This window comes from Bison bison, unplaced genomic scaffold (genome assembly GCF_000754665.1).
Source record: "Bison bison bison isolate TAMUID 2011002044 unplaced genomic scaffold, Bison_UMD1.0 scf7180017864452, whole genome shotgun sequence".
NCBI classification, from domain to species: domain Eukaryota; kingdom Metazoa; phylum Chordata; class Mammalia; order Artiodactyla; family Bovidae; genus Bison; species Bison bison.
In genome coordinates, this window is record NW_011495014.1 from 3,274,730 (window position 1) to 3,284,773 (window position 10,044).

General features: G+C 40.0%; 1 protein-coding gene across 1 annotated transcript in view; it reads left to right on the forward strand.

The window, feature by feature from the left end:
* The window catches only part of TTC21B (tetratricopeptide repeat domain 21B), a 97,835-nt gene that overhangs the window by 73,439 nt on the left and 14,352 nt on the right, over positions 1–10,044 (forward strand). The gene's annotated exons all lie outside the window — the stretch shown is intronic.

Below are 10,044 nucleotides of genomic sequence, written 5' to 3' on the forward strand. Positions count from 1 at the left end.
GGCTTTAACTAGACGGACCTTTGTTGGCAAAGTAATGTCTTTGCTTTGTAATATGCTGTCTAGGTTGGTCATAACTTTTCTTCCAAGGAGCAAGAATCTTTTAATTTCATGGCTGCAGTCACCATCTGAAGTGATTTTGGAGCCCCCAAAAGTAAAGTCAGCCACTGTTTCTCCGTCTATTTGCCATGAAGTGATGGGACTGGATGCCATGATCTTAGTTTTCTTACTGTTGAGTTTTAAACCAACTTTTTCACTCTTTCACTTTCATCAAGAGGCTCTTTAGTTCTTCACTTTCTGCCATAAGGGTGGTGTCATCTGCATATCTGAGGTTATTGATATTTCTCCTGGCAATCTTGATTTCAGCTTGTGCTTCATCCAGTCCAGCATTTCTCATGATGTACTCTGCATATACGTTAAATAAGCAGGGTGAACAATATACAGCCTTGATGTACTCCTTTCCTGAATGGAACCAGTCTATTATTCCATGTCCAGTTCTAATTGTTGCTTCTTGACCTGCATACAGATTTCTCAGAAGGCATGTCAGGTGGTCTGGTATTCCCATCTCTTTTAGAATTCTCCATAGTTTGTTGTGATCCACATACTCGAAAGCTTTGGCATAGTAATAAAGCAGATGTTTTTCTGGAACTCTCTTGCTTTTTTGATGATCCAGCCAGTGTTGGCAATTTGATCTCTGGTTCCTCTGCCTTTTCTAAGTTCAGCTTGAACATCTGGAAATTCATGGTTCACATACTGTTGAAGCCTGGCTTGGAGAATTTTGAGCATTACTTTACTAGTGTGTGAGATGCGTGCAATTGTGTGGTAGTTTGAGCATTCTTTGGCATTGCCTTTCTTTGGGATTGGAATGAAAACTGACCTTCTCCAGGCTGTGGCCACTGCTGAGTTTTCCAAATTTGCTGGCATATTGAGTGCAGCACTTTCACAGCATCATCTTTTAGGATTTGAAATAGCTCTACTGGAATTCCATCACCTCCACTCTGTTCGTAGTGATGCTTTCTGAGGCCCACTTGACTTCACATTGAGGATGTCTGGCTCTAGGTGAGTGATCACACCATCGTGAGTATCTGGGTCATGAAGATCTTTTTTGTATAGTTCTTCTGTGTATTCTTGCCATCTCTTCTTAATATCTTCTTCTTCTGTTAGGTCCATACCATTTCTGTCCTTTATTGTGCTCATCTTTGTATGAAAAGTTCCCTTGGAATCTCTAATTTTCTTGAAGAGATCTCTAGTCTTTCCCATTTTATTGTTTTCCACTATTTCTTTGCATTGATCACTGAAGAAAGGCTTTCTTATCTCTCCTTGCTATTCTTTGGAATTCTGTATTCAAATGTGTTGTTATATTTATTTCTATTACAATGGTGAGTTCTAGAGAAGGCAAATTCTGCAGGAGGGCCAAAATTAATTCCCAAGGGAATGGTTTTATCATCTATGTTATAGGTATAGCCTAGGTTAACCTACTAAGTGAAAATAAATACCTGAGTGCCTTGATATCTCCTTTTCACTTATGTGAACCTGAAATTTTTCCAGCTCTAAGGACTAAATGAGATCAGTACGGACAACTTGTAATTCAGTCATGCAAATAATACTACTATTCTTTAGCAAGACTGTTATCACCCCCCTGAAGCAGTAATAATAATATTTAACAATAATGAATTTTATTGTTAGATCAAAGGCTCTCTTTTCACCCCATTCAAATCCACCACCCTTGTTACCCTCTGGGCCATCTATTTTCCCTTCTCTCATACAGTGCTCTACTCTCCAGTTACTTGTTATTAAGGAAAGAGTCCTAAGTACCCATTCCATCAATGGAGTTCCCTGGAATGCAGAAGACATGGGTTCGATCCCTGGTTCAGGAAGACGCCCTGGAGAAGGAAATGGCAACCCACTCCCATATTCTTGCCTGGGAAATCTCATGGACAGAGGAGCCTAGTGGGCTATAGTCCATGGGGTCACAAAGAGTCGTACATGACTTAGTGACTAAACAACAGCTCCATCAACAGTTGGTCATAGTTAGTTCTAAGTATACACTAGTTATGTTCTTCCACCATGAAAGACTAGTAATTTGGGGCCTCTCAGAGGATATACAGAATTTTGCTGTATTTTCTTCTGGTTCAAAGATCACAGTGACAACAATAAACCAAAACCCTTTGCTGACCTCTTCCCCTGCCTCTCAGGACCCTGGAGGGCTTTGGAACACTTACAGCTCCTGTTGGTACTTGGGTGCAGGTATCCTTGGTGGCACTTGACCACCACCCTCAGCCCTCCTGGGAACAAAACAGCAAGGCAGCAGCTACACAGTTCCACCCTCATGCCGAGCTTCTGCTGGCATTCAGAGTGTTCTCAGGGGTTGTGCTCAGTAGAATTGACTGTGCGGGAGCAGATGGATGACAGCAGCTGATCCAGAAATAGGACTGTCCTATATCTAAGACAATCTGTAAGAACATGATGAAGCACCATTTCAAGTAAGGTGTCATAGCTACTGAATGTTGTGAAGTAACGTTCTGCCGTGTAAGGTGGTTTTGAACTGTGAGGCTTAAGAGAGAACCCTGAAAGCACTAAGTGACATCACAGCTGTTTCCTAGAAAGACTGTGCCAGTTTTTTTGTTTTGGTGAGACTGCCCCATGTTTTGTCATTCTAAATGTGTGATTAGTAATATTCTGTCCTCAGATTTGCTTGCTGAGCACACTGTCCAAAGACTGATGTATGAATTGAAGTTTCATAAGTGAATTTTATCTTGGCATTTTTCCCTTTTAACTCATAGGCTCTATATATTAAATATAATGAATATTCATTGAGTATCCAGTGGGTGCTAAGCATAGACTCACAAAGAGAAGCCACATATAGTTCCTGTCTTCAAGTTTCTCATAACCTACCAAAGAAGAGACAAGCATACTGACTGTAATGTAAAGCAAAATCTGTTACATTCTGTTCTAAAGTTGCAAATAAAAGTGCTGTAGGGGACAGTATAAGGAGAGCTGAGAGACCTTTTCTGTGGAGGAAGTTATAAGAAAAACCAGGATAAACTGCATTTTCACAGGCAGAGATGGAAGAAGTATATTCTAAGTTAAGGGGAAAACGTGAACAAAGGCAGGGAGGCCGTGAAGCATAGGGTATATCTGCAGCCCTGTGTGGCATTCAGATTGATTGAAAAACGGATGTGACAGGAAGACATGAGAGGAAAGAGTGGAAGATGCATTAAACCCAAGCTGAAACGGTCCACTTCCTTTCTTTCCCTCATCTTGAACTATAAAGGTACATCATTTATAACAGAGCTATAGCGCCTTTTGTGCTATAAAGTTGTTGCACTTTCGAGTGACAGAGAGAGAGAAGGTGGTACAGATATCCTGAGAGAGAACATCTTAGGATGTCTCCACCAGAAAAGGTATCATGGGTCCAGTGCAGGGGTTGGAATGCAGGTGTGCAGTATTAAAAACCATTCTTCAGTTCACTCAGGAGTGATCAAGCTGTGAGGAATTGATTAATTCTAATTAAACTCAAGGTATGTAAATTTTAAATCAGGGAGCTCACTTTAAATGTATAGTGTTGGATATTTTTAGTATGTGAATAGATCTGGGCATTTTTTCAGGACCCCTCTCTTTGTGAGCTGTCCTAGGATTTGACAGACAAATACATATTAAGCCTTTATTTATTATACTTTCCTACCTAGCCCACCTGGGATAAGGGTACAGTTCAATAATTAATAACATCCCACATGTCTTCAAAATCCTTACCAAATTGGTTATATTTGGCATTCAAATAAAACCCTTTCTGTCACTCCTTAATTAGAACAAATTGCACATTGGAACTTTAACAGAGAGTGTCTGAAGAACTATGGAGGTTCATAACATTGTACAGGAGGTGGTAACCAAAACCATTCCCAAGAAAAAGAAATGCAACAAGGCAAAATGGTTGCCTGAGGAGGCCTTATAAATAGCTGAGAAAAGAAGAGGAGCGAAAGGCAAAGGATACAGGAAAATATGCACCCATCTGAATGCAGAGTTCCAAAGAATGGCAGGGAGAGATAAAAGAGTGTTCTTAAGTGAACAATGCAGAGAAATAGAGGAAAACAATAGAATGGGAAAGACTAGAGACCTCTTCAAAAAGATTAGTCATACCAAGGGAACATTTCATGCAAAGATGGGCACAATAAAGAACAGAAACCGTAAGGACCTAACAGAAGCAGAAGACATTAAGAAGAGCTGGCAGGAATACACAGAAGAACTGTACAGAAAAAGGTCTTAATGACCAAATTAAGGTCATTAAGATAACCACAATTGTGTGGTTACTCACCTAGAGCCAGACATTCCTAGAGTGTGAAGCTAAGTGGGCCTTAGGAAGCATTACTGTGAACAAAATTAGTGAAGGTGAAGGAATTCCAGCAGAGCTGTTTAAAATCCTGAAAGACAATGCTGTTAAAGTGCTGCATCAATGTACCAGCTATTTGGAAAACTCAGCAGTGGCCGTGGTACTGGAAAAGGTCTGTTTTCATTTCAATCCCAAAGAATATTCAAACTACCACAGTTGCACTCATTTCACATGCTAGCAAGGTAATGCTCAAAAACCTTCAAGCTAGGCTTCAACAGTACATGAACTGAGAACTTCCAGATATACAAGCTGGATTTAGAAAAGGCAGAGGAACCAGAGATCAAATTGCCAGCATCTGCTGGATCATAGAAAAAGAGAATTCCAGAAAAACATCTACTTCTGCTTCATTTGACTATGTTAAAACCTTTGACTGTGTGGATCACAACAGACTGTGGAAAATTCTTAAAGAGCTAGGAATACCACACTACTTTACCTGCCTCCTGAGAATCCTGTATGCAAGACAAAAGCAGCACATAGAATCAGACATGGAACAATGGACTGGTTCAAAATTGGGAAAGGAGTACACCAAGGCTATATATTGTCACCCTGTTTATTTAACTTATATGTAGAGTACATCATGTGAAATACTGGGGTGGATGAAGCACAAGCTAGAATCAAGATTGCCTGGAGAAACAATCTCAGATATGCAGATGACACCACCTTCATGGCAGAAAGTGAAGAGGAACTAAAGAGCCTCTTGATGAAGGTGAAAGAGGACAGTGGCTTAAAAAAAAACCTAGCTTAAAACTCAACATGCAAAAAACTAACATCATGACATCTGGTCCCGTCACTTTATGGCAAATAGAAGGGGAAACAATGGAAACAGTGACAGAGGTTTTTTTTTGTTTTTTTTTTTTTTTTTTTTAAACTTTACATAATTGTATTAGTTTTGCCAAATATCAAAATGAATCCGCCACAGGTATACATGTGTTCCCCATCCTGAACCCTCCTCCCTCCTCCCTCCCCATACCATCCTTCTGGGTCGTCCCAGTGCTCTAGCCCCAAGCATCCAGTATCGTGCATCGAACCTGGACTGGCATCTCATTTCATACATGATATTTTACATGTTTCAATGCCATTCTCCCAAATCTTCCCACCCTCTCCCTCTCCCATAGAGTCCATAAGACTGTTCTATACATCAGTGTCTCCAAGATCGCTGTAAACTGTGACTGCAGTCATGAAATTAAGATGCTTGCTCTGGAAGAAAAGCTACAATAAACCTAAACAGTGTATTAAAAAGCAGAGACATCACTTTGCTGACAAAGGTCTATGTAATCAAAGCTATGGTTTTTCCAGTGGTCATGTACAGACGTGAGAATTAGACCATAAAGAAGGCTGAGCACCAAAGAATTGATGCTTTCAAACTGTGCGACTTATGAAGAGTCTTTGAGAGTTCCTTGAAGAGCATGGAGATCAAACCAGTCAATCCTCAAGGAAATCAACCCTGAATATTCATTGGAAGGACTGATGCTGAAACTGAAACTCCAGTATTTTGGAGTCAACCATGTCCAGGAAGAATAGGGAGTCCAAGATAGAATATACCCAAGAAGGAACAAACACACCAAGGCACATGATAATCAAACTGACAAAAATTAAAGACAAAGATAAATTATTAAAAGCAACAAGCGAAAAAAGACAAATCCAAGGAAAAACCCATAAGGTTATCAGCCAATTTCTCAATTGACACCCAGCATAGGAACACCTCAATATGTAAGCCGAATACTAACACATACAGGGAGAAATTGACAGTAACACAATAATAGTGGGGGACTTCAATACCCCACTTTTACCAATGGACAGATCATCCAAACAGAATATCGGTAAGGAAACACAGGCCTTAAAATGATACTTTTCACAAGTTGGACTTAACTGATATTTATAGAGCATTCTATCCAAAAGCAGCAGACTACACATTTTTCTCAAGTGTATGCAGAACATTCTCCAGGATTGAGCACATATTGGGCTATAACGCGAGCCTTGGTAAATTTAAAAAAATCAAAATCATATCAAACATCTTTTCTGATCACAATGCTATGAGATTAGAAATAAACTACAATTAAAAAAAAACTCTTAAGAAACACAAAGAGGTGGTGGATAAACAATATGCTACTAAACAACCACTGGATCACTGGAGAAATCAGAGGAAATGAAAAAAAAAAAACTGGAGACAAGTGAAAATGAAAGGACAGTAGTCCAAAACTTAAGGGATGCAGCAAAGCAGTTGTAAGAGGGAAGTTTATACCAATACAGTCTTAACCTCAAATAAGAAAAATCTCAAATAAACAACCTAACCTTTCGCCTAAAACAACTAGAGAAAGAAGAAACACAAAACCTAAAGTTAATAAAAGGAGGGAAATCATAAAGATGAGAGCAGAAATAAATGAAATAGAAAAACAACAATTGGCAAAATTCAATTAAACTAAAAGCTGGTTCTTTGGAAAGATAAACAAGATTGATATACCTTTAGCCAGACTCATCAAGAAAAACAGGAAGAGGACTCAAATCAGTAAAATTAGAAATGAAAAAGGAGAAGTTACAGTTGACTCCACAGAAATACCAAGAATCATAAGAGACTACTGTGAATAACTGTATGCCAACAAAATGGATAACCGGGAAGAAATGGACAAATTCTTAGAAAGGTAGTCTCCCTAGACTGAACCAGGAAGAAATAGAAAATGTGAACAGACCAATCACCAGCCCTGAAATTGACACTGTGCTTAAAAACCTCCCAACAAACAAAAATCCAGGACCTGACAGCTTCACAGGTGAATTTAGAGAAGAGTTGACACCTATGCTTCTGAACTGTTCCAAAAAGTCTCAGAGGAAAACTTCCCAACTCATTTTATGAAGCCACCATCACCCTGTTAGCAAAACCAAAGATACCACAATAAAAGAAAATTACAAGCCAGTATCACTGATGGACATAAATGTAGAAATTCTCAACAAAATACTAGCAGTCCATATCCAACAATACATTAAAAGATCATACACCATGATAAGTAGGATTCATCCCAGGGATGCAAGGATTTTTCAACATCTGCAAATCAAATCAGTGTGGTACACTATATCATCAAATTGAAGAATAAAAACCATATGATCATCTCAATAGATGCAGAAAAGGCTTTTGACAAAGTTCAGCACCCATTTATGATAAAAAATACTCTCCATAAAGTGGGCATAGAGGGTACATACATCAACATTAAGAAGGCCATATATGACAAACCTACAGCCAGCATCATACTCAGTGATGAAAAGCTTAAAGCATTCCAAGATCAGGACAAGACATGGATGTCCCCTCTCACCACTTTTTAAAAAATTAATTAGCTTATTTTAATTGGAGGATAATTAATTTACAATATTGTGATTTTTTTTGCCATACATCAACATGAATCAGCCATGGGTGCACATGTGTCCCCCCGATCCTGAACCCCCCCATCCCACCCTCCTCCCCACCCCATCCCTCTGGGTTGTCCCAGAGCACTGACTTTGAGTACCCTCCTTCATGCATCTAACTTGCACTGGTCATCTATTTTACATACAGTAATATATATGTCTTAGTGCTGTTCTCTCAAATCATCCCACCCTCGCCTTCTCCCACATAGTCCAAAAGTCTGTTCTTTACATCTCTCTTTTGCTGTCTTGCATATAGAATCATCATTACCATCTTTCTAAATTCCATATGTATGTGTTAATATACTGTATTGATGTTTCTCTTTCTGACCTACTTCACTCTGTATAATGGGTCCAGTTTCATCCACCTCACTGGAACTGACTCAAATGCACTCTTTTTATAGCTGAGTAATACTCCATTGTGTATATGTACCACAACTTGCTTATCCATTCATCTGCCAATGGACATCTAGGTTGCTTCCATGTCTTAGCTATTGTAAACAGTGCTGCAGTGAATATTGGGGTACGTGTGTCTCTTTCAATTCTGGTTTCCTCATGTGTATGCCCAGCAGTGGGATTGCTGGGTCGTATGACAGTTCTATTTCCAGTTTTTTTAAGGAATCTCTACACTGTTCTCCATAGTGGCTGTGAAAAGTGAAGTGAAAGTGAAAGTCGCTCAGTCATGTCCAACTCTGTGACCCCATGGACAGTGCATGGAATTTTCCAGGCCAGAATAATGGAGGGGTAACCTTTCCCTTCTTCAGGGGATCTTCCCAACCCAGGGAGCAAACCCAAGTCTCCCACACTGCAGGCAGATTCTTTACCAGCTGAGCCACAAGGGAAGCCCAAGAATACTGGAGTGGGTAGCCTATCCCTTCTCCAGTGGATCTTCCTGACCCAGTAATCGAACCGAAGTCTCCTGCATTGCAGGCAGATTCTTTACCAACTGAGCTATCAGGGAAGTCCATACCAGCTTGCATTCCCACCAACAGTGTAAGAGGGTTCCCTTTTCTCCACACCCTCTCCATTATTTATTGTTTGTAGACTTTTTGATGGCAGTCATTCTGACTGGCATGAGATGATGCCTCATTGTGGTTTTGATTTGCATTTCTCTAATTATGAGTAATGTTGAGCATCTTTTCATGTGTTTATTAGCCATCTGTATGTCTTGTTTGGAGAAATGTCTGTTTAGTTCTTCGGCCCACTTTTTGATTTGGGTTGATTCATTTTTCTGGTATTGAGCTGCATCACCGTTTTTATTCAACATAGTTTTGGAAGTTCTAACCACAGCAATCAGAGAAGAAAAAGAAGTAAAGGTAATCCAGATTGGAAAAGAAGAAGTTAAACTGTCACTATTTGCAGATGACATGATACTATACATAGAAGACCCTAAAGATGCTACTAGAAAACAACTAGAACTCATCAATGAATTTGGTAAAGTTGCAGGTTACAAAATTAATACACAGAAATCTGTTGCATTTCTATACACTAACAATGAAAGAGCAGAAAGAGAAATTCAAGAAGCAATTCTATTTACCATTAGATCAAAAAGAATAAAATATCTAGAAATAAGCCTACCTAAGGAGACAAAGGATGAGATGGTTGGATGGCATCACCAACTCAATGGACATGGGTTTGGGTAGACTCCAGCAGTTGGTGATAGACAGGGTGTCCTGCCGTGCTGCAGTTCATGGGGTCACAGAGTTGGATATGACTAAGCGACTGAACTGATGATGAAGGAGACAAAAGACCTGTACCCTAAAAACTAGAAGATGCTGATGAAATAAATCAAAAAAGACATAAACAGATGGAAAGATATACCATGTTCATGGATTAGAAGAATCAGATCAGTTGGTCAGTCTTGTCCGACTCTTTGCGACCCCATGAATCGCAGCACGCCAGGCCTTCCTGTCCATCACCGATTCCCGGAGTTCACTGAGACTCACGTCCATCAAGTCAGTGATGCCATCCAGCCATCTCATCCTCTGTCGTCCCCTTCTCCTCTTGCACCCAGTCCCTCCCAGCATCAGAGTCTTTTCCAATGAGTCAGCTCTTCACATCAGGTGGCCAAAGTACTGGAGTTTCAGCTTTAGCATCATTCCTTCCAAAGAAATCCCAGGGCTGATCTCCTTCAGAATGGACTGGTTGGATCTCCTTGCAGTCCAAGGGACTCTCAGGAGTCTTCTCCAACACCACAGTTCAAAAGCTTCAATTCTTCAGTGCTCAGCCTTCTTCACAGTCCAACTCTCACATCCATACATGAACACAGG